Here is a 23,979-nt window from a genome sequence, read left to right on the forward strand (position 1 = left end):
ATAAGGCAGTTGTAACATTGCCTCAAGATTCCCATATTCACCAGCTGGACTGGAGAGTAAGCCTGAAACTGACTTTTGGACATGCCAGAATAGTATAAGGAATTACGTTTTGACTTGATCAAAAAGGACCAATAGGGAGCCAAGTACTTAAAGGGAGTATAAGAGGGTGTAGTGCTTTAGTTTATTAGTGCTTACTTATAAGACACTTATCCTAGCTACTGCTGGGTTTTAGAAGGAACATAGAGTGCTTACTTTGAGATTTGGAACAGTTCTAAGGGAAAAAGTGAAGAGCAGACTTTGTGTTGTCTGGAATACTTTAAACCTGATTAAGCAGCGCTGCCCGATGCTGCGCTGTGCGCAAAAACGTGCAAAAGAGGGTTCTAAGAGAGGGGGATCAAGGAGTTTGGAATTGACCCAAAATGGCCAATAAAACTAAAGTTTCTAGGCAGTAACCACTCCCACAGGGGCAGGCAGGCTGTTCAGTGTTTACCACTGCCACTGATGAACACAGAGACTTCCCTTTAGCCCAAGCAAGCAATGGCCTCCAAGAAACTTACAAACAGTTCAGAACAGCAAATCTGTAACTGAACTTTTTTTTTAAATTTCAGAAAGTGGGAAAAAAGCAAGATTTTTTTTTTTTTTTTTGCTTTGTTTAAAGATAGCAGAGATACACAAGTAGCAACAAGTTAGAACAGTGCAATAAATGTCCCCACACTTGAGTACTAGGCCAGAGACAGGTAAAATGCAAGTTTTAAGAAAAAAAACGATTTTAAAATAAGTGCAACACAGGAAATGCAGTAAACAGGCTCTAGATGTGTTCTAAATACAGTTCCTAATACAGATATCATGTTTAGCAAGCTGGAAAATGCCAAAAAGTAGGCGGCAATGCAGTAATCTAATTTGAAGAAAAATACTTAAAATCTCAAAAGTGGCTCCTTTCTTCTCTCAGCGTTTTCTCCTCTTGGTGGGTGCTTCACCAACAGCCAACAAGTCTGAAAAAATATGGTGTTTTAAGTGGTATCTGTGCTGTGCCTAGGTGTTTAAATAATTTCTGATTTTACTGCACTTTTATTATATCTCTCCTGAAAATTTTCCCACTCACCCTTTTCCTGTTGTACTTTTAAGCTTGGAAGCTTTTGAGCTGCCCACCCCTAGTATGTACCTTTCCCTTGAAGCTCCTCCCCAGTCTCATCTCCTCTGCTCATGTTACTTGGTACTGATGGATGAAACTGTGAAGGCCCTCCACTTTGACTGTTAGTGTACTTTCAAATTGCCTTAAGTTGTGTGTGTTCCTCATTGCTGGCTTGTCTGTCTTTTAATAACCTTGTAATTACGTGTAGCTAATTTTTTAGATTTGTTTGTTTCTGGTACCTTTTCAATTGTGGCCAACTAAAGTGAATTTTTACATTTAATAAGACTGAGACTGCAATTCTGGTAGGAGTAGAAAGGTAGCATGGTCTGTCTGAGTTGGGAAAGACACAGGGAGGCTTCAAGTGAGATTGTTTTATCAGCCAGAAGGCTTTTTATGGACTTAGTTGTATGTTTTAATCTGTACTTGAGAGCTACTTTTCCTGTGCTTTTACATTAAGAAATTCTAGGGTCATCCATCTTGTGGCAAAAGGTGATGTTCTTCATTCCACATTGCTGCAGTCCTAACTATTGGGGTAGTCCGCTGTCCAGTCGGCCCGAATACCAAAGTATATGGCTGACGTCGGTCACGGCGCATTAGACTGACGTCAGTACGTCAGGGTACTAATGCGCATGACCGACGTCATATCCTCAGTCTTTTTTGCCGCATGGTCCGATGCAGAAGCAGTTTTGCGAGTGCAGGTTGGCGTTCTGAAAGTTTCTGAAGTCAGAGTTTCAGACCGAATCAAAGTTGGCTAAGTACCCCGTTGGGGAATATTTTGGTTTTTTCTTGCCTCAGTATTTAACCGGATGTCAGAAAAAGTGAATAACTGTATTTCTTGTGGGAAACAGATACCTCATAGGGATTACCATACTTTGTGTATACCTTGTTTAGGGCCTGAGCACGACGTTGTTGGATGCCGCTCTTGTGCTAGATTTAACAAACGCACTATTAAGAGAAGGTTAGACTGTGCCAGGTTAGTGTTTGGGAAGCGTTGTAATTATAAAATGCCATCGGATGCTCCGGCGCCGCTTCAGCCAAAAGCGCAAGGACAAAGCAGCGAAGCCTAGAGTGGAAGAACCGACAGTCCCGGACGTCGGTTCTTTAGAAGGCTCAGTGGAGCCGGAGGTTCTGCCAGGAGTTTCTTTGGAGTCTCAGGGAGAAACTTTACTGTTACAGGATGTGTCCTCTCAGGAAGTAGGCCAGGCTGAAGGGGCTTCTCAGGTGGCTGTTCTTCCCTCTCTTCCTAAGGTGGTTAGGGCCTCGCCTTCTGTTTCCAAGGCTTCTTTAAGAGGCAGGCCTACTTTAGCTTCAGTGGGGGTTTCTCCGAGTGTTTCAGGGTCTTTGCCTAAGAAGCATATGCTAAAAATGGCAGAGGATTTGATTACAATGATTAGAGGTTCTATGCCCCCTCCTGATAAGAGGCCTAGGGTGGAACCTGAGTTTGAGAGTTTTGAGCAATGTTCGAGGCTTCTGAGTCTTCGGCTGAAGACTTGCAGGAGTATCCTCCTTATTCTGATTCTGATGTGGATGATTCTACTCCTTCAGCTTCGCCTCCTGAGGATTTTTCTTTTCAGAGACTCTGCATTCCATGAGGGAGCATTTTAAATGGGAAGGTCAAGATTTCTCTGATTCCAGGAAGAGGCTTAGAGAATTCTTGTTTTACCCCAGCATAGGCCTTTAGCTATACCTCCTGTTCTGAATGTGGTAGAAGATGTTTTGCAGAGGCTTCCCTGAATCCTGACTCTTTGCCTCCTGCCCCAGTTAAACCGGATAGGTACTATAGGGTGCCTGAAGCCCATAAGTATCTTTTTAAGAGTCCTAGGGCAGACCCAGAAACTGTCTCTCAGGGGCCTAAAGGTGTGAAGGCTTCTGTGGTTAAAAATCCTGTTCCTCCTGATAAAGAGGCAAGGGCTTTGGATAGATGGGGAAAGAAAGTGTATACTTCTTCCACTTTAGCCATGAGGCGTTGAATTGTCAGTTTCATATGTTAAAATATCAGAATTATCTCCTTTCACAATTGAAGTCTAAGGTGGATGCTCTGGCTGAAGGTATTGAGTGTAAAGAGTTGCAGGATTTAGTTCATGTTTCTGAACAAGTGGGTAAGCATTCCTTGCAGTGTGGTTTTGATGCTGTGCAGGCCTCCTCGAGGGTGGCTGCCACTGGTTCTGTTCTTCGTAGGCACGCCTGGTTGAGGGATCAGAACTTAGCTGAGCATGTTAAGACAAGGATTTTGGATGCTCCTTTACAGTCTGATGTGTTGTTTGGTTCGCCTGTGGAAGCAGTTTTAAAGAAAATGGAGGACAAGGCTAAGTCTATGCAAACTGTTAAGGATTTTTGCAGGTGCAGCCTCCAAGTTTAGTAGAAATTGGCCTACTAAGGGGTGGACTTATCCTGCTTATGATTCTCAGTCTAGGGGTAGGTCTAGACGTGGTAGAAGCAGAGCTCAAGGTTCTTTTAGGCCTAGGACAGGGAGTTCACCTGCTCAGACTTCTGGTGAGGGCAGGGGTCAGTCCTTTCGTAAGCAGACCCAATGACCTGCCTTTTCAGCTGCCAGTACATTCTCGCCTGGCAGCACCTTTGGGAGGAAGGCTGTCTCTTTTCAAAGAAAATTGGGATTTAATTACCCAAGACAGATGGGTTCTGGATATCATTCACCACGGTTACAGGTTTTATTTCCATACCTTGCCTCCTTTCAAAGGCATGCCAGACATTCCTCCTCTACAAAGAACAGAGGCTCACAAGCAAATTTCTCTGTTGCTCCAAATAGGGGCCATTCAGTCAGTTCCTGTGCCAGAAAGGGGCCTAGGATTTTATTCTCGCCTGTTCCTAGTACCAAAGAAGGGGAACACGTGGAGACCAATTTTGGATTTATCTATCCTCAACACTTATCTGGACATTCCCAAGTTCAAAATGTTGACGTTACAACAGCTTTTACATCTGCTGGGCAAAGATCACTGGATGGTAACTTTAGATCTCAAGGAAGCTTACCTTCATGTGCCTATAAGACTAAGTTGCAGGAAGTATCTGCGTTTTCGAGCTGGAAATTCTCATTATCAGTTCTCTGCATTGCCCTTTGGCTTATCTACTGCCCAGAGTATTCACAAAGGTTCTGGCTCCAGTGATAGCTTACTTCAGGCTAAAAGGAATTCAAATCTATCCTTACTTGGACGACTGCCTGATTCTGGCTCAAGAAAAGGAAGACCTTCTACAGCATTTGGAATATGTCATAGCAGTGCTAAGATGCCTAGGGTATTCTGTGAACGAAATAAAGTCCAGTCTAGTACCCTCTCAAGACATGTGCTTTCTGGGTGTGAGACTGAATACAGCAGCCCAGATGGCCTTTTTAACCCCGGACAAACAAAAGAATCTTTCCAGTTACTTCCATCAACTATCTCTTCAGTCCGGGCTGACTGCAAGGACAGTCCTTCAAGCCTTAGGGTTCATGGCATCTTGTATTCTGGTGCTTCCCAATGCCAAACTGCATATGAGGAAGCTACAATGGTATCTCAAGAATCTATGGACACAGCACTGCCAGGATTTGGACACTGTCATTCAAATAATACCTTGCATTCAAAAGGAATTTTTGTGGTGGGCTCAGAAATGTCACCTAAACAAGGGACTCTCTGTGACCCGGCCAGAGGCAAGTCAGATTCTAACGACAGATGCCTTAGACATTGCTTGGGGAGCTCATCTAAATGGAAAGTGGATACAAGACAAGTGGCCTGCCAGACTACAGCATCTACATATCAACATGAAAGAGATGTTAGCAGTCCAGTTTGCATTAATGGCTTTCAAGGAGTTACTTCTTCCAGGGCAGGTGTTGATTCTAACAGACAACACAACTGTCATGTGGTACATCAACAAACAAGGGGGAACACATTCTTACCCATTGTGCAGGCAAGCAATGATTTTATGGGAGACTGCGCTCAGCTTGCAACTAACTCTTCAGGCAAGGTTTCTGCCGAGCACAGAACTCCTTAGCAGATGTGTTAAGCAGACAAATCATGGATCCCCACGAGTGGAAACTGGATCTTCATGTATTTCAAAAATTGACAGTGTCATGGGGAACTCCAGACATAGATCTGTTCGCTTCTCCACTAAACCACCAGCTGCCAAAGTTTTGCACGAAGAGATTTCATCACACAGCTTGGAAAGTGGATGCTCTTTCTTTCAGTTGGAAAAATCTTCATGTGTATGCTTTTCCACCTCTGCCTCTTCTCCCAAAGGTGCTTCTAAAGGTCAGACAAGACAAGCCAAGGATGATTTTAATAGCTCCAGATTGGCCTCGGCAGCACTGGTACCCATTACTGAGGAGTCTGGTAAGGAAGCCTCCATGGCCTTTACCCTTGATTCCACACCTGTTGTCTCAGAGGGAAGGTCATCTGCTCAATGTCAAGCTTCACTCTCTTCATCTAACAGCCTGGCATATTCTGTTTTGAAAGACAGCAGGTCTCAACTTCCTCAACAAGTTTTAAATGTGATTATGGAAGCCAGAAGACCTAGTACAAGGAAAGTGTACGCAGAAAAATGGAAGAGATTTTTATTTTGGACTGCAGCAAAGAATTTGGAGATTTCTGAGCCTAATTTGAGTGTGGCTCTTCAATATCTTACTGAGTTATTGGACAAAGGTTTGTCTTTCTCTTCCATTAAGATTCATGCTGCAGCAATTTCAGCCCACTATGATTGTGACCCACCATTGTTTTCACATCCTTTGTTCAAGCAATTTCTTAGAGGGGCAAAGAATATAAGACCCCCACGTAGAGCGCCTACTCCTGCTTGGGATCTCAATTTTGTGTTGGAGAAACTTACTCTACAACCTTTTAAGCCTGCGGCTACTGCTGAACTGAAATACTTGTCATGGAAGACTGCTTTTTTGTTGGCCATGGGTTTCTGAGTTGCAGGCCCTTATGGCGGTTGAGCCTTTTTTGATTTTTCATAAGGATAGGGTATCATTACGTACTAATCCTTCCTTTATGCCTAAGGTGGTTTCTAGTGTGGCTTTAAACCAAACTATTCATTTGCCTACTTTTTATGCAGATCCCCAAAATAAAGGGGAAAAGATTTTGCACACTTTAGATGTACACAGGCAATTGCGTTATTATTTAAGCAGGACTAAGGATTTTAGGCAGTCTCAGCAGTTGTTTGTTTCTTTTGCTTTGAGTTCGCAGGGCAAGCCTGTGTCAAAACAAACTATTTCTAGGTGGATTGGGTTTTGCATTGCATTTTGTTATTCCCATCATGGCAAGGAGATTCCAGCTGGGATTAGGCCTCATTCCACTAGGGCTACTGCCACTTCAACAGCATTTCTAAGGGGGGTGGCAACTAAGGATATTTTGGAGGCAGCTACTTGGAGTTCAGTGCATACTTTCTCTAAGCATTACCACCTTCCTCTCTACTCTAAGTCTAGGGCTGGTTTTGCCACAGCTATTTTGCAAGGCATATTATCAGCTCCTGCTTCCTTATGATTTGCCAGCCTCCCTTCCCTCTGCTTTGGGATTCTACCCAATAGTTAGGACTGCAGCAATGTGGAATGAAGAACATAGTACAGTTTTGTACCTACCATAAATGTAGATGTTCGAGGATCCACATTGCTGCAGTCCAATTTACCCTCCCTCCTTCCCCTCTGTGTTTAGGGGTGGTTGTGTAGGTGAGATTATATTCTGGTACCTTTGTATATATTATATATATTTTTGGTGCAGGTATGTTTGGAGTTTTTGGTTTTGGCCTTGTCTTTTTAGGGTCTTCTGACATCTGGGGCAAGAAAAGACTGAGGATATGACGTCGGTCATGCGCATTAGTACCCTGACGTACTGACGTCAGTCTAATGCGCCGTGACCGACGTCAGCCATATACTTTGGTATTCGGGCCGACTGGACAGCGGACTACCCCAATAGTTAGGACTGCAGCAATGTGGATCCTCGAACATCTACATTTATGGTAGGTACAAAACTGTACTTTTTCCTTGTCTCTTTGAGTTGAGAAGCACTTCAGGTAGCTTGGTTTGTAGTCATTTATTGAACAGAGGGTATAGGAGTTATTTTTCAGATGTTTTTCTGTTTGCTGTAAATTATGCACATTTGCATGGCTCTTGTGCACACCTCCACAAAGCTCATCAATGCTTTATAAGTGTTTACACCATCCAGAGTCATCTAGGCTAAGATAAGCAGGTTTTCTTGATTTTTGTACTTGCAGTTGTTGTACTCTGATTGCTACTGTTTAATTGCATTTTGAAGCATTTTATTAACTTTTTGTTAAAAAAGCATTACTTCTTTGTTTGATTTGTAGTTTCTGATTGCTTATAAATCACCTTGCAGAAGTGCGAATTAGCCAGAGACTTAGTTGTTTGGTGTTAGTCTGCACTTGAGAGCTACTTTTGCTGTGCTTTATGTTAAGAAATTCCAGCGTCACCATCTTTTGGAAGAAGATGTTTAGTTGGTCTCTTTGAAATAAAAAGCACTCCAGGGAGCTCAGAGTGTAGCCATGTATTGGCCAGCGGGCACAGGAGTTCGTTTTTGCGTTTTTTCTGTGTGCTACCTATTGATCACATTTGCACAAAGCTGTTCAGTGCTAGTTAGCAGTGCCCTGGAGAGTAACAAATGCTTAGTTTGTAAATTTTACCTATACAGCTAATGCATACAACAGGCGCCAGTCATATTCTGTTGTAGTCCATGTGGATCTAAGTGACCTGAGCTGTACCTTGCTGGACTACATGAAAAGAGATATAAATCTCTCTGAATGTGTCACAGACTGGTACGTGCCTTGCACTGAGCAGCATTCTACCTTAACCAAGGATGTTACCACAGTATGAACACAAAATGGTTGATTTTAATAATTGACAATTTCTGGTGTCACTTCAGGGGGATACAGTATCTGCCAGAATGGGAGGACATGATTAACAGACTACATTTCTTTGCTAAGGATGGTATGCATCTGTCCCCCGTGGGCTTTCGGATGTTTGTCAAAACTTTATTCACCCTTTAGAACTTTTTTTTTTTTTTTTTTTTTTTAGTCAATGTCAAACTGATACAACTACCACCATAACAAACAATAAAGAAAAAAAAAATTAAAGCAGCCTTAAGGTGTTACTGCTCAATTCTAGGAGGCAAAACAAGAAAGTTAACACCCTGCAAGTTCCCTTCACTCTGTCGAATGTATGCATCTGTGCTGTTGATGAGAATTGGTTTAAAGCCATATAAAGTACTCCGGCACTGCAAGGCTACTGTGCCTTCCACACGTTTAGACCAACAGCAGCACAGAAAGGGGCTAAAGGTAGGGGTGACTCAATCTACATGAGCAACAAATACAACTCCAGGCTGGTTACACAGAATGATGCCCTAGAGTTCATCCACATTGTCCAGGTCTCCATAGACAAGGTTTCTTAGCATGTCCTGCCCAGTTACAGGTCACTGTCTATGACAATTAAGTTCACATACTTAGACCTACTACGGGTGCTCACCATCTAACCAAATACTCTATTTATGGGAGACTTAACCAGCCCTCTATAGACTGGGAAATGTATATTGCCTGTAACTCACAGGTACGATGTTTCCTGGACTTTATCAACATGAACACCATTGACCAAATAATGCATATTACAACAAGGGTATTAAATTTAATGGATCTATTACTGATCCTCATGGGAGAGTGTCTTCCCCTGTGTCACATCCTCTTTGGTGAGGTTAGACCACAAAGCTCTCTCCCTGAAAATAAAATTCAACCCAGAAAACCCAACTAAACCTGTAACAGTTAGGAACTATTCTTAAGCAAATTACGTCCTATTAAGCAACAGTTTGTCAAAATTCACAGCTCCTTCAAAACCCCAGCAACACAGCTACCTGTGCAGAATTATTCACCAAAATCATGTACAAACGTGTAAATAGCTGCTTTGAGGCTACCATACCTACCAGAAGTAAGCCCAAATTTAACACCAAAAACAAACTCCACTTGTAGAATCCTTGCTTTAACAGGATAGATAATGGGGGGGGGGGATGTTATGGATAAAATCAGAAGGAACAGGTGTCATAGAGACAAGAGCTCTCTGATTCAATAAACAAGAAAGTCCAACAAGTCTATTTATGAGGTCAGGATTATCCTTAGACTGGGAGGTTATCACAAGGCCTTCTTTAGCTATGTCAGGAACCTTAAAGGTAACACTCAGTAATATGCAGAACTGGTTGTAAATGGCACAACCTTCACTGACCAGGGCAGCATAGTGAATCATCTGGCTGATAAATTTGGCTTTAACTTCACCCCCTACTAGCCCCCCATGAAATCCCTTCAAGCATGTTCCCCAACTATCAACGAACAGGTCCTGGTGGTGCTAGGGCCAAAAGCCCTGCTTCAGTTGGCCCTAACAGTATCCCAAGTAGCCTTATAAATAGCTTAAAACATGATCTAGCAGAACTAATTGATTGACTCTTCAACTACAGCCTCAAAACAGGTTACATGCCAGATGAATGTAGGGCTGCCATGGATTTCCCTTTTCATAAGGGTGGGAAATCAACTGACCCCTGGAACTACAGAGCTATCAATCTAACAAGTCTAACATGCAAAGCCATTGAATGAATTATCATGGAAATGAACAAGGACATTGGTAGCCTACAGAAACTGGACCCATCTCAGTTTGGCTTTAAGGGAAGGTCTTGCTTACTTAGCTTGGTAGATTTCTTCTAGAGGGTCACCAAGGCTATGGATAAGGGAAAAATGATGCACACGACATTCCTTAACCTGAGCGGGGCATTCAGTAGTGTGCTGTGCTAAAGTATTTTTGACACGCACTCAGAACTAGAACTAAATCCCTGCATAATTCACTGGATTTCTGGATGGCTCATGGATAAGAAGTTGGGATCGGTGAGACCACCTTCACCAACAGAGTACCCCAAGGGCTGTGTGTTGGGCCTGCTCCCGTTTGGCATCTACTTCTCAGAAGTCAAGGCTAATGTCAAAGGCCTCTGGCTCACGAATTTCACAGTTGACTATAAACTGGGAGTTATCGTAGATTTCCCCATGAAACCAACATCCTACTAGAGAGTCTTAACACAAACAAATGACTGGTGCCAAAGCCATTGATTAAAACTGAATGCACAGAAGTGCATTATTGTGTCCTCTGGAAAATCATTTAACCAAGCTCCACTGATAAAATACCCTTAAGAGTTTACCCTGTAGTTAGGAATCTGGAAGCCTATGTAGACAATAATTTGGCCTTCAACCATCACATAGCCAGGATAGTAAGAACATCATTCTGTTGCCAAACTCATAAGCAAGGGTATGGCACCCAGGTCCGAGGAATTTCTAGTACCACATTCATCAGCTCTCATCAGATCCATTACTGAGTCCAGTGCTCCCTTTGCCATGTACCTAACCAGGCACTTGTTATATTTGGAACGCCATCAAAGGTTCCTCACCAGGAGAATCCAGGGTATGAATACCCTGTTATACTCAAATCACCTTAAGACCCTATTTCTGTACTCAGTCCCCTACAGGTTACTGAGAAGTGATTTATGCCTGGCATATAAGGCATCTTCAGATACAGATCTGATGGATCTCTTGCATATCTGCAAAACATATATCTCCAGAAACACTAGATCCAAGGATCCAAAAGTGACTAGAACATGCTGGTGAAACCAAGACGTATCTCAAAGGATCTTAGCGTTATGGAATAAGCTCCCCATCCACATGAGGCAGAGTTCATCCATGACCAGATAACACACACACACACACACAGACACAGACACACACACACACTGGATATGTCCTTAGTAACATACCCTACCATGGAAGTGTCCAGGGTCCTCTGGGACAAAACTGGGTTGGGTTGCATCTCTAGGCTTATAAAGATGCTGGTGGTCATTAGCCTAGTATAAGCGTATGAATCTATTGTATCCATGACCAGACACCTGCTAATTGGGCAGTTCTTGTATCCCAGCTTAGCTCAGACCAAAATGGCTACAAGGTTCCATATTGTGGACTCAGTTGATACAAACTGATGATTGTGGTTAGTGTAGTGCATCCACGAGGCATTGTTGTGAGTCCCACGTACAGGGTGAAGGTTGGGGGCTCGAACAATGCCAGCTGTGTGGCAGCAATGAGCGAGATGAATTCACACAGCCTAGAACTTGAAAATAGAAAGTGGCATTTAAAAAGGAGGAGCATCACAGTGCAAGAAGTAGAAAGTGCAGGATCATTAAAGTTGAGCTTCGCTTTGTAAGCAGTGTGATGTCTTGATCCATTCTCAGTCATGGTTCATTACCCTTTTCTAGGGTTCCTTCCTGTGAGAGGCCTTGTGTGATGACATGTTCAAGTCATTAGCTGTGGACTATACAGCTGCATATTTTTCCTACTGTATGTGTCCGTTACCTCAGTTCAGCTGTGAGTCACTGATAGTTAAGCTACGACCTTTGTTTATGTATGTTAACCAAACGGATATACAAATTATGTGTACTTTCTTGGAAAAGTTAGTCTACTGAGAAGGTACCAGCTACCAACTCTGTAATCTTATCTGGGAGAAATAATTGCTGATATGGGCATTAACAGACATATATCTGGAGGAGGGGGATGAATAATCTATCAGATGAGAACCGACATGCTGAATTGTTGCTGCACTTCTATTTAGCTTATACATAGTCTATCTCAAACACAACATAGTAAATGCAGAGAAGCTTGTATGAGTTCATGGTACCTAGTTACTTTGACCAAATGTCAGTGATGTAATATGCATTCATGTTTGCAGACCTGTGACCACTTATTTCAAATGTCTGGCTGAAGAAAACAACAGGGCTGTCAACTGACCACCAGTGGAAGATACATTGGAGTCATCATATTGGGTGCCAGGCAGACATGGGGACCTAAATGTGCAATGAGGGTCTCTTGTGAATGTCTGACAGAGGCATTTTTGTGGGATAAGTGCATCTTGTATCTTCAATCAGACTTCAGGTGTGCCCTGAGTTAGACCAAGGGATACTGAGCCTGAAAAAAAACCCATCATTCTCCATCACAGATGTACATACTACACACCACACAAGTCGGTCTGCATTAGCCATCCACATAGATCATCACAGGGATATTCTACATCATATGTGTATTCCTTTGCCCATGTAGCCATTTGAATTCTGTATCACAGATATAAATGCACAAGGAATGCTGTGTTACAGTTTTGCTCCGCAGTCCTGTAGACCGACCAAAGCCATTTTGCATCATGGATGTAAATGCTGAGCCACAACAGAGCTTTCATGACCATCAAATATATAATTTTTTTCCCAGAATCCGCCTACACACTTTTACCTTCTTAGGTGACAGGTCAGTTTTCCCCATCCCATATGTCTACATGAGCTATTATGTCACAGATTGTTCACTTTCAGACCATAGGCCCGTGTAATTTCATTTTCTCAGATTTTTACATACCATAGCTGTGTAAGGTCAAATAAGCCATTGTGAAGCAGATGTATCTTTCCAAGCCTGACATACCCAAGGTGTCCTCATCAGCTCATAAATTTACTACTCATCCAATAATCTCACCCGAGGGACCTATACCATAGAACGGCACACAGTCCCAATGACCCTCATGAGCCATGATGCTTTACTTATGCAAATACCTCTGACGTAAAGACCCATGCAGAGTGTTGATATGTTCAACCCTACAAACTCGTGGATCATTCTGTCGCACAGATCTTTTTTTGAAACACTCACGCCCATGTGAGCCTTTCTTTGTCATAGGCCTCTTGTTTGACCCCGTAAATCTTCATTAGCCTTTCTTTGTCTGGGGTATTCATCATTCCCATAGACCCATACAAGTTAATCTGAGAGCAGGAGGGGAAGTCGATAACATCCTGAGAGAAAAAAGTTATTGTCCAAAAAATATGGACATACTGACATTAGTCTTACAGAATATAAAGTTGGAAAGAAAATGATACAGAAACGAGGAATGATTAAGCATCAGAATTCTGAAAAAAATGTTAAAGGATCAGTGTGGGTAGAAATGGTAATGGAAAAAATTTACCTTTTTATGAAATTGTACTTAGTGCAGACTAGCCAGCAGCATAACTCATTATTGATGTTTTTTTTTTTTTTATAACTTTGAATGACCTTATTGAGACAAATGTACTGATGTGATCTTGTTTTCTTGGAAAACTGCTTCATCCATCCACGTCCCCTTTTTCCCATTTTTTGCATGTAGGTTTGGGGTGTCACTTTACCAGTGACAATCCTCTAGAGCCAAGGTTTACACTGCCGGGTGGCTAGCCCTGCCACACTAATTCTTCCACACTGTACACTTGCATGCACACTCACACTTATGGCCAATTGAGTGTGTCCAGTCCACCTACTGCATGTCTTTGGAATGTGGGAGGAAACCGGAAAACCCAGAGATAACACAAGGAGGACATGCAGACTCCACACAGAAGGCACCCGAGCTGAGAATTGAACTGGGGAGCCTCTTGCTGTGGTGACAACTTGTCCATAATACACATTGAGGCCACAGAAGTCCTTTGTCTCTATTATCAGGTCATACTTTCATTCATTTAGAATGGAATTAGGGAAAAAGACTGCTAAACCTGCAAATCCCCATTAGGACTACAGTGATTGATCTACTTTTTTCTCTTTCGTATTTGTTTTTTCTTCATCTGTGATGCACATATTTTTAAAAAGTGCTTGTTGAGAAGAGAGCAAGCAGCTGAGAGAACATAACCTTTTTAGAAAATGGAACTAGATTTTCATGTCCTGTGTCGGCACTTCACCTTACTTATTCCCCCGGGTCAGTCAGCCCTTGAAAACCTTGGCTAATTAAGTAAGTCACAATATGCATCAAAAAGACAATTATGCCTCTTTTTGCCAGCAAAATTCTTAATTACTGGTCTTAATTACATCTTCTTTTTAAGGCAGCTTCATAGTGAAATAAACTGTGCATTAATCTTCTAAATGTTAACGGAACAAAGCATCCCCAAAATTGTGCCCAGTAAAATGCATAGTTTGGTACTCACACAGATATCTTTGCGCAGAAAAGCTGACATAAAGTGAACTGTCTTATTTTTATACTGGGCTTTATCTAACATTTTTTATGTGCTCTTATTTTGGTAACTTATGGCATTTCCATGTACTGTCTATATCCATTGATTTACTTTGCACATATTCCCAGATGTTTGAAATATGCATTATGTTGGAGTACACATAACATTAAAAAATAAGCAAAGGCTCAATAGGTTTATGTCTCAAGGATGTACCACTCAACTGTCCAGATTTTTGCGTCATATTTCTGGTTTGTTCCTCATAAAATTTTGAATTTTCTGGCAAATTTTTGACAAATTGAAGATTGAAGCCAGAAAATGAGGCTTTATACCCTTCAGAAAATTCACACACACATGCAAAACCTGTTTATTCCATCAACTTTCTAAGTTTGTAAGAGCAGTATTTAAAATTGTCCCTAGTTTTTTGGGCCTTTGTCCCCCCATTAGGTATGTCTTTGTCCAGATTTCTGGCTGTAAGCGGTTGAGAGCTGTGCCAGGGGGAGTAACGTCTACAGCTATAAATGAGAGTAGAGCATGAATCCTTGGGTCTTGAATAGTGTTATGACCCCAGCGAGTGTAAATAACAAAAGATTGCTATGGATACATTGCTATTTGTGTTTTTCCTTACCATGAAATTTTCAAATGTGATAGGCAAAATGATGCAAGAGCAAGAGAGAAAAATTATTAAAAAACATATCTTAAGATTTCAGTCAGCCCCAACGTGTTGTCCATTAAGGAAGCTGATTAGGATAAAAAGAATACAAATGGCAAAAATGTCTAAGACATACTGTTTTAATATGTGGAAGTACAGAGAGGAAAATACAGTCTGGGGAAAATAAATGCAGGGAGGAGAGCATCCTAGGCTGGGTGATCCTCTGCCCTTGCTAACCATACGTGTGGGAATAGCCCAGGTCACCAGTGCTAAAGAAAGAAAGTTTGTTTTTGTCAGTGGACTGGTTTGAGTTCATTTTGTCTTGTCAGGAAAATGCATGAATACAACTGAGAGTGTAAGGCACAACTATTCACCTTATCTCTTTATATTTGTTTCCCAGGAAGATGCTTTTATTGTGGAACGATACATTAAACAAGAATTTTACAGACTTCACCAGTTTCTCCGAGATAAGGAGCAACAGCTCATCCAGCAGCTTCAGAATGAGGAAGCAGACATTCTAAATAAAATATTAGAAAATATTGAATGCATTAAACGTGATATTATTGCCTCCCACGTGGTACTGCCTGATGGTACCTTGGGGCTCAAGAATGAAGAAGCAGTAGTTTTGACAGAGATGGAAATAAAATCTGAATCCATTGAAAATGATATTATGGCCACTCTGGAGACATTTGGCAATAATTTGAAGCTTATGAAACAAGAACCTATGGAATCACTAACAGTAAGCAGTTTTTCAGTTCTGATTTTGTGTAACTTTTGTTTTTTGAAAGTAGAATGAAAGGTGGCAGCAAAGGAGAAGAAACATTTAAGATAAGTACATACTAGAAGGCTAAACAGTGCAAAGTAGAGTGGATATAAAAAGTGTACACACCCCTGTTAAAATGCCAGTTTTTTGTGATATAAAAAAATGAAACCACAATAAATTATTTCAAAACTTTTCCCACCTTTAATGTGACCTACAACCTGTACAATTCAATTGGAAAAACAACCAAATCTGTTGGAGGGAAAATTATAAAAAATAAACGTACAATAAGCTGGTTGCATAAGTGTGCACAACCTTAAGCTAATACTTTGTTGAAGCACTTTTTGATTTAATACAACATTCAGTCTTCTTGGGTACACACCTGCCATCAGTTAGAGAGACTCTGATTAACCACAAATAAAGTTCAGCTGTCCAAGTAGGATTTTCCTGAGATTTACTCAGTTGCCTGCTACAGCAAAAGCCATGGTTTGCAGCGAGCTTACAAAGTAACAAAGGGATCTCATTGTTGAAAGGTATCAGTCAGAGAAGAGTACAAAAAAATTTCCACAGCATTGGATATGCCATGGAACACAGTGAAGGCAGACATCAAAAAGTGGAGAAAATATGGGACAACAGTGATGTTGCAAAGAAGTGGACATCCCTCCAAAACTGATGAAAACACGAGAAAAAGTGGTCAGGGATGCTGCCAAGAGACCTACAGCAACACTGAAGGAGCTGCAGGAATTTCTGGCAAGTACTGGTTGTGTACTACATTTGACAAGTCTCCCGTATTCTCCATATGTCTGGACAATGGGGGTAGGGTTGCAAGATGGAAGCCTTTTCTTACACAGAAAAACATCCAGGCCCAGCTAAAATTTGCAAAACAATATATCAAGTCTCCTAAAAGCATGTGAGAAAATGTGTTATGGTCTGATGAGACCAAGGTTGAATGTTTTGGCCACAATTCCAAGAGGTATGTTTGGCGCATAAACAGCACTTCGCATCACCAAAAGAACACCATCCCCTCGGTGAAGTATGGTGGTGGCAGTTTCATGCTTTGGGGTTGCTTTTCTTCAACTGGAACTGGGGCTTTAGTCAAGGTGGAGGGAATTATGAGCAGTTCCAAAATACCAGTCACTTTTGGCCCAAAACCTTCAGGCGTCTGCTAGAAAGCTGAAGAGGAGTTTCACCTTCAACACGTGACCCCAAGCATACATCCAAATCAACAAAAGAATGGCTTCAGCAGAAGAAAAGTAAAGTTTTGGAATGACCCAGACAAAGCCCAGACCTAAATCCAATAGAAAATCTGTGGGGTGACCTGAAGAGGGCTGTGCACAAGAGATGCCCTCGCAATCTGACAGATTTGGAGCACTTTTGCAAGGAAGAATGGGCAAATATTGTCAAGTCAAGGTATACCATGCTGATAGACTCCTACCCAAGAAGACTGAATGCTTGAATTAAATCAAAAGGTGCTTCAACAAAGCATTAGTTTGAGGGTGTGCACACTTACGCAACCAGCTTCTTGTACGTTTTTTATTTTTTTATATTTTTTCCCCTAACAGATCTGTTTGTTTTTCAATTGAATTGTAGAGGTTATAGGTCACATTTAAAGGTGGAAAAAGATTTGAAATGATTTATTGCGGTGTCATTTTTTTATATCACAAAAACCTGGCATTTTAACAGGGCTGTTTATACTTTTTATATCCACTGTATGTGTATTTATGTATAATATATATATGGGTTCCCTTCACATGGTCGACATTTTAGAATGTCGACATTCATATGGCCGAGACCATATGATTGACATTCGAAATGTCGACCATGCGGAACCGGCATCTCCCTACAGTGCGGAATGGAAAAATTTCCATCTTCCACACTGTAGTGTGATCTCAGAGTTTGTATATTTAAGTTCCGGGGGGGGGGTGGAGCCCCCCTGTTAGCAGCATGAAGGTACGTTTTTTCTGTGCTTTTTGTTTTTTATTCTATGGTCGACATTTCGAATGTCAATCATATGGTCTCTGCCATATGAATGTCGACTTTCTGAAATGTCGACCATATGAAGTAGATCCATATATAAATATATATATATATATATATATATATATATATATATATATATATATATATATATATATAATATATAATTTGTTTGAAGCATTAAGAAAAAAAAGAGCAAAACTGTTAACTGACAAATCGGTATGAATTAGACTCGCTAAATGGTATGTTATCCACACACACTTTGGGAGAACAAAATGAGCACTGAGAGTTTGTTCAGAATATCTCTCAGAGGATTCTTTATGGGATTACCTCCAAGAAGATGGCAGGTGTGACCCTAGTGAGGCTTGTGACACCAAACCTGAAATAACTGTTTAGCCTTATAATCTTATGTTTGTGGTTTTGTGTTTCAGGCTTACAACTTACCGCCTTTAACAAAGCCTAGTTGCTGTAACTTGGGAGATGTCCTTCAAGGATGCATCTGCAGTCATAACATATGGGGTTGTCCTGCCTCAGGCAGCCCTTCGGTCGGCCGGATTCCAAAGTCTGGGTCTGGCCTCGGCTGATGTCGCACTTCACCCGACGTCATAGCTCCTGGGGTATAAAGGCATCAGCCGACGCCATTTTCCCCAGTCTTTCTTGCCGCGCGGTGCCCAAAGCAGAAGCTGTTCGCAAGTGCCGGTCGGTCAGATCCAGAGATTTCAGCTACCGAAGACTTCTAAAAAAGCTAAGTACCCCGTTGGGGACTCTTTCTTGCCTCAGTCGATGTCAGACAAAGTAAATAATTGTTTAACTTGTGGGAAACAAATACCTCATAAGGATTTCCACTCTTACTGCCTTCCTTGCTTAGGCCCAGACCACGACGTATCAGCTTGTTTAGCCTGTGCTTCCTTCAACCGACGGACACTTAGACGTTGGTCGGAGTTTGCAGAAGAGTTTTTTGGTTCCGCTTTTGCATATAAAATGCCGTCGGAGACTCCGACTACACATTTAGCCAAAAAACGCAAGGAAAAGGACCGACACTCGCGGCCCGCGGTTTCGGCTGAAACCACGGTTAGGCCTACCGCGAGTGTCTCTGTTTCGGCTGAAACCGAGTCCTCGGTTCTTCCTTCTGCCGAAAGCATGCCTCCGACAACCGAGGCCACAGAGGCCCCGGCTGAGTCGGCTACAGAAATTCCTACCGAAGAAGCAGACGCACAAGAATTGTCCGACACCATTCTGTTGGACATCTCTACTCCTGCACGTGGGGCAGCTAGACCCCCTGCTTCTATGTCTATTAAGGCCTTCTCCAGGGCTAAAGCAGCTAAACTTTCCAAGGCCTTACCAACAAAAGCTTCCTCTCACAGACCTTCCTCAAGTTCTCAGATTCTCAGCCTTGCTGAGGACCTTATATCTCTGATTAGGGGATCCCAACCTCACCCAGACAGGGCCTCACAACCTCCTCCTGAAAAAAGGCCTAGGACTGAACCCCCTGAACCTCTCTCTCCTCTGACTATTCCTCGGATGGATCAGATTTATCAGACCATCAGGAAGGGCCATACTCACCTTATGAGGATTCGGATGCAGAAGACTCAATTCCTTCTGCCTCCCCCCAGAAGAATTTTCCTTTGGGGAGACTTTACACTCAATGAGGCAACACTTTCAATGGCAGGGTCAGGATTTTTCTGATTCTAGGAAAAGGCTAAGGACTTTTTTACACTTGCCACAGCATAGGCCTTTAGCCATACCACCTGTACTATCAGTTGTTGATGATGCATACAATGATTCCAGTTCTGCCCCTGATTCTCTTCCCCCGGCCCCTGCCAAACCTGACGGATATTACAGGGTCCCGGATTCTCACTTCCACTTGTATAAGGCCCATGCTGCAGACCCAGAAACTATTTCTCAGGGCCCAAAGGGTGCTGCAGCTGCCACTGCCAAAAACCCCCTACCCTCTGAAAGAGAGTCAAGAGCATTAGAGAGATGGGGTAAAAAAGTTTATACATCTGCTACTCTTTCTGCCAGGGCTTTAAACTGTCAATTTCACATGATACAGTACCAAGAATTTTTGTTAGATCAGCTGAATAAAAAGCTTTCCTCTCCTGAACCTTTAGACCGTAAGTCCCTTCAGGATTTGGTACACAACTCTCAGCAGGTCAGTAATCATTTCTTAAAATGTGGCTATGATGCACTGGAGGCTTCATTTAGATCAGCTATGACTGGAGCAGTGATTCGAAGGCATGCCTGGCTAAAAGAGCAATCCTTGCCAGACCATGTCAAGTCTAAACTCCTAGATGCCCCTATGGAGAAACAAAGTTTGATGTTCTTCATCTCACATTGCTGCAGTCCTTACACTTGGGTAGTCCGCTGTACTCGGTCGGCCCGAATATCAAAGTATAAGGCTGACGTCGGTCAAGGCGCATTTGACTGACATCAGGACGCCAGGGTACAAATGCGCATGCCCGACGTCATATCCTCAGTCTTTTTTGCCGCATGGTCCGATGCAGAAGCAGCATTGCAAGTGCCGGTTGACGTTCTGAGATTTTTCGATTTCGAAGTTTCAGACCGAGTTCAAAGTTGGCTAAGTACCCGTTGGGGAATATTTTAGTTTTTCTTGCCTCAGCGATTTACCGGATGTCAGAAAAAGTCAATAATTGCATTTCTTGTGGGAAACAGATACCGCATAGAGATTATCATACTTTGTGTATTCCTTGCTTAGGGCCTGAGCACGACGTTGTTGGCTGTCGCTCTTGTGCTAGATTCAATAAACGCACTATAAAGAGAAGGTTGGATTGTGCCAGGTTAGTCTTTGGGAAGCGGTGCAATTATAAAATGCCGTCGGATGCTCCGACGCCCGCTTCTTCAAGAAGCGCAAGGACAAAGCAGTTAAGCCTAGGCTAGAAGAACCGTCTGTACTGGACGCCGGTTCTTTAGAGGTGTCGGTGGAGCCGGTGGCTCCACCGGAGGTTTCTTTGGGTTCCCAGGGAGAGACTTTATTATTGCAAGATGTGGCCTCTCAGGAGGCAGGTCAGGCTGAAGGGGCTTCTCAGGTTACTATACTCCCCTCCCTTCCTAGGGTGGCTAGGCCCTCTCCTTCTGTTTCAAAGGCTTCTCCCAGAGGCAGGCCAGGTTCAGCTTCAGTTGGTGTCACCCCTAGTTCTTCTGGAACTGTGCCCAAGAAGCATATGCTTAAAATGGCAGAAGATTTAATTTCTTTGATTAGGGGTTCTTTGCCCCCTCCTGATAAGAGACCTAGGGTGGAGCCTGAGCCTGGGAGTTTTGAGCAGGCTTCGGATGTTTCAGAGTCTTCGGCTGAAGACTTGCAGGAGTACTCTCCTTATTCTGATTCTGATGTGGATGATTCTACTCCTTCTGCTTCTCCTCCTGAGGATTTTTCTTTTTCAGAAACTCTTCATTCTATGAGGGAGCATTTTAAGTGGGAAGGTCAGGACTTCTCTGATTCCAGGAAAAGGCTTTGGATAGATGGGGAAAGAAAGTTTATACTTCTTCCACTCTAGCTATGAGGGCTTTGAATTGCCAGTTTCACATGTTAAAATACCAAAACTATCTCCTTTCACAATTGAAGTCTAAGGTTGATGCTCTGGCGGAAGGTATTGATTGTAAAGAGTTGCAAGATTTAGTACATGTTTCTGAACAGGTGGGTAAGCATTCTTTGCAATGTGGTTTTGATGCTGTACAGGCCTCGTCTAGGGTGGCTGCCACTGGGTCGGTTCTTCGCAGGCACGCCTGGCTGAGGGATCAGAATTTATCTGACCATGTTAAATCACAGATTTTAGATGCTCCTTTACAATCTGATGTGTTGTTTGGTTCTCCTGTTGAGACAGTCTTAAAGAAAATGGAAGACAAGGCTAAGTCTATGCAGACTGTTAAAGATTTTTTGCAGGTTCAGCCTCCAAAGTTTAGTAGAAATTGGCCTACTAAGGGGTGGATGTATCCTTCTTATGATTCCCAGTCTAGGGGTAGATCTAGACGTGGCAGGGGCAGAGCTCAGGGCTCTTTCAGGCCTAGAACAGGGAGTTCTCCTGCACAGTCTTCAGGTGAGGGCAGGGGTCAGTCCTTTCGTAAACAGACCCAATGACCTACCTTTTCAGCTGCCAGAACCTTCTCGTCTGGCAGCACCTTTGGGAGGAAGGTTGGCACTTTTCAAAGAAAATTGAAGTTTAATTACCCAAGACAGATGGGTATTGGATATCATACACCACGGTTACAGGTTTTATTTCCATACCTTGCCTCCTTTCAAAGGCATGCCAGACGTTCCTCCTCAACAAAGAATAGAGGCTCACAAGCAAGTTTCTCTGTTACTCCAAATAGGGGCCATACAGCCGGTCCCTATGCCAGAAGTGGGCCTAGGATTTTATTCTCGCCTGTTCCTAGTACCAAAGAAGGGGAACATGTGGAGACCAATTTTGGATTTATCTACCTTCAACACTTATCTGGACATTCCCAAGTTCAAAATGTTGACGTTACAGCAGCTTTTACCTCTGCTGGGCAAAGATCATTGGATGGTAACTTTGGATCTCAAGGAGGCTTACCTTCATGTTCCTATCAGGCTAAGTTGCAGGAAGTATCTGCGTTTTTGTGCTGGGACTTCTCACTATCAGTTCTCTGCATTGCCCTTTGGCTTATCTACTGCGCCCAGAGTGTTCACGAAAGTTCTGGCTCCAGTGATAGCTTTCTTCAGGCTAAAAGGAATACAGATCTATCCTTATTTGGACGACTGCCTGATTCTGGATCAAGGAAGGGAAGAGCTTCTTCATCATTTGGAATATGTGATAGCAGTGCTAAGATGCCTGGGGTATTCTGTGAACGAAATAAAGTCCAGTCTAGTACCCTCTCAGGACATGTGCTTTCTGGGTGTGAGACTGAATACAGCATCCCAGATGGCCTTTTTAACCCCGGACAAACAAAAGAGTCTATCCCTTTACTTCCATCAACTATCTCATCAGTCCGGGCTGACTGCAAGGACAGTCCTTCAAGCCTTAGGGTTCATGGCATCTTGTATTCTGGTGCTTCCCAATGCCAAACTGCATATGAGGAAGCTGCAATGGTATCTCAAAAGTATATGGACACAGCACTGCCAGGATCTGGACACTGTCATTCAAATAATACCTTGCATTCAAAAGGAATTTTTGTGGTGGGCTCAGGAATGTCACCTAAACAAGGGACTCTCTGTGACCCGGCCAGAGGCGAGTCAGATTTTAACGACAGATGCCTCAGACAAAGCTTGGGGAGCTCATCTAAATGGAAAGTGGATACAAGACAAGTGGCCTGCCAGACTACAACATCTACATATCAACCTGAAGGAGATGTTAGCAGTCTAGTTTGCATTAATAGCTTTCAAGGAGTTACTTCTTCCAGGGCAGGTGTTGATTCTAACAGACAACACAACTGTCATGTGGTACATCAACAAGCAAGGGGGAACGCATTCTTATCCTCAATATTCAGGCAAGGTTTCTGCCAGGAGCACAGAACTCCTTAGCAGATGTGTTGAGCAGACAAATTATGGATCCCCACGAGTGGAAATTGGATCCTCATGTATTTCGGAAATTGACAGTGTCATGGGGAACTCCAGACATAGATCTGTTCGCTTCTCCACTGAACCATCAGCTGCCAAAGTTTTGCACAAAAAGGTTTCATCCCACAGCTTGGAGAGTGGATGCTCTTTCTTTCAATTGGAGCAATCTTCATGTGTATGCCTTTCCACCTCTGCCTCTCCTCCCAAAGGTACTTCTAAAGGTCAGACAGGACAAGACAAGGATGATTTTGATAACTCCAGATTGGCCTCGACAGCACTGGTACCCATTACTGAGAAGTCTAGTACGGAAGCCTCCATGGCCTTTGCCTTCGATTCCACACCTGTTGTCACAGGAGGACAGCCATTTGCTCAATGTCAAGCTTCACTCTCTGCACCTAACAGCCTGGCATATTCTGTTTTGAACCATAGTGGGCCTCCACTTCCTCAGCAAGTTTTGAATGTTATTTTGGAAGCTAGAAGGCCTAGTACAAGGAAAGTGTACGCAGATAAATGGAAGAGATTTTTATTTTGGAGTGCAGCGAAAGATTTTGATGTTTCTGGGCCTAATTTGAGTGTGGTTCTAAAATATCTTACTGAGTTACTGGACAAAGGTTTGTCTTTCTCTTCTATTAAGGTTCATGCTGCAGCAATTTCGGCTCACTATGATTGTGACCCACCATTGTTTTCTCATCCTTTGTTCAAGCAATTTCTTAGATGGGCAAAGAATATAAGACCCCCACGAAAAGCTCCTGCTCCTGCTTGGGATCTCAATTTTGTGTTGGAGAAACTCACTCTACAACCTTTTGAGCCTGCAGCTACTTCTGAGTTGAAATATTTATCATGGAAGACTGCTTTTTTGTTGGCCATTACCTCTGCAAGAAGGGTTTCTGAATTGCAGGCCCTTATGGTGGTTGAGCCTTTCTTGAT

At 42.7% G+C, this 23,979-nt stretch overlaps 1 pseudogene; it reads left to right on the forward strand.

Annotated features, from left to right (window-relative positions):
• The window catches only part of LOC122814375, a 388,456-nt pseudogene that overhangs the window by 74,712 nt on the left and 289,765 nt on the right, over positions 1-23,979 (forward strand).

Source organism: Protopterus annectens, chromosome 10.part0 (assembly GCF_019279795.1).
Source record: "Protopterus annectens isolate FY-2018-M chromosome 10.part0, PAN1.0, whole genome shotgun sequence".
In the NCBI taxonomy this organism is placed as follows: Eukaryota; Metazoa; Chordata; order Ceratodontiformes; family Protopteridae; genus Protopterus; species Protopterus annectens.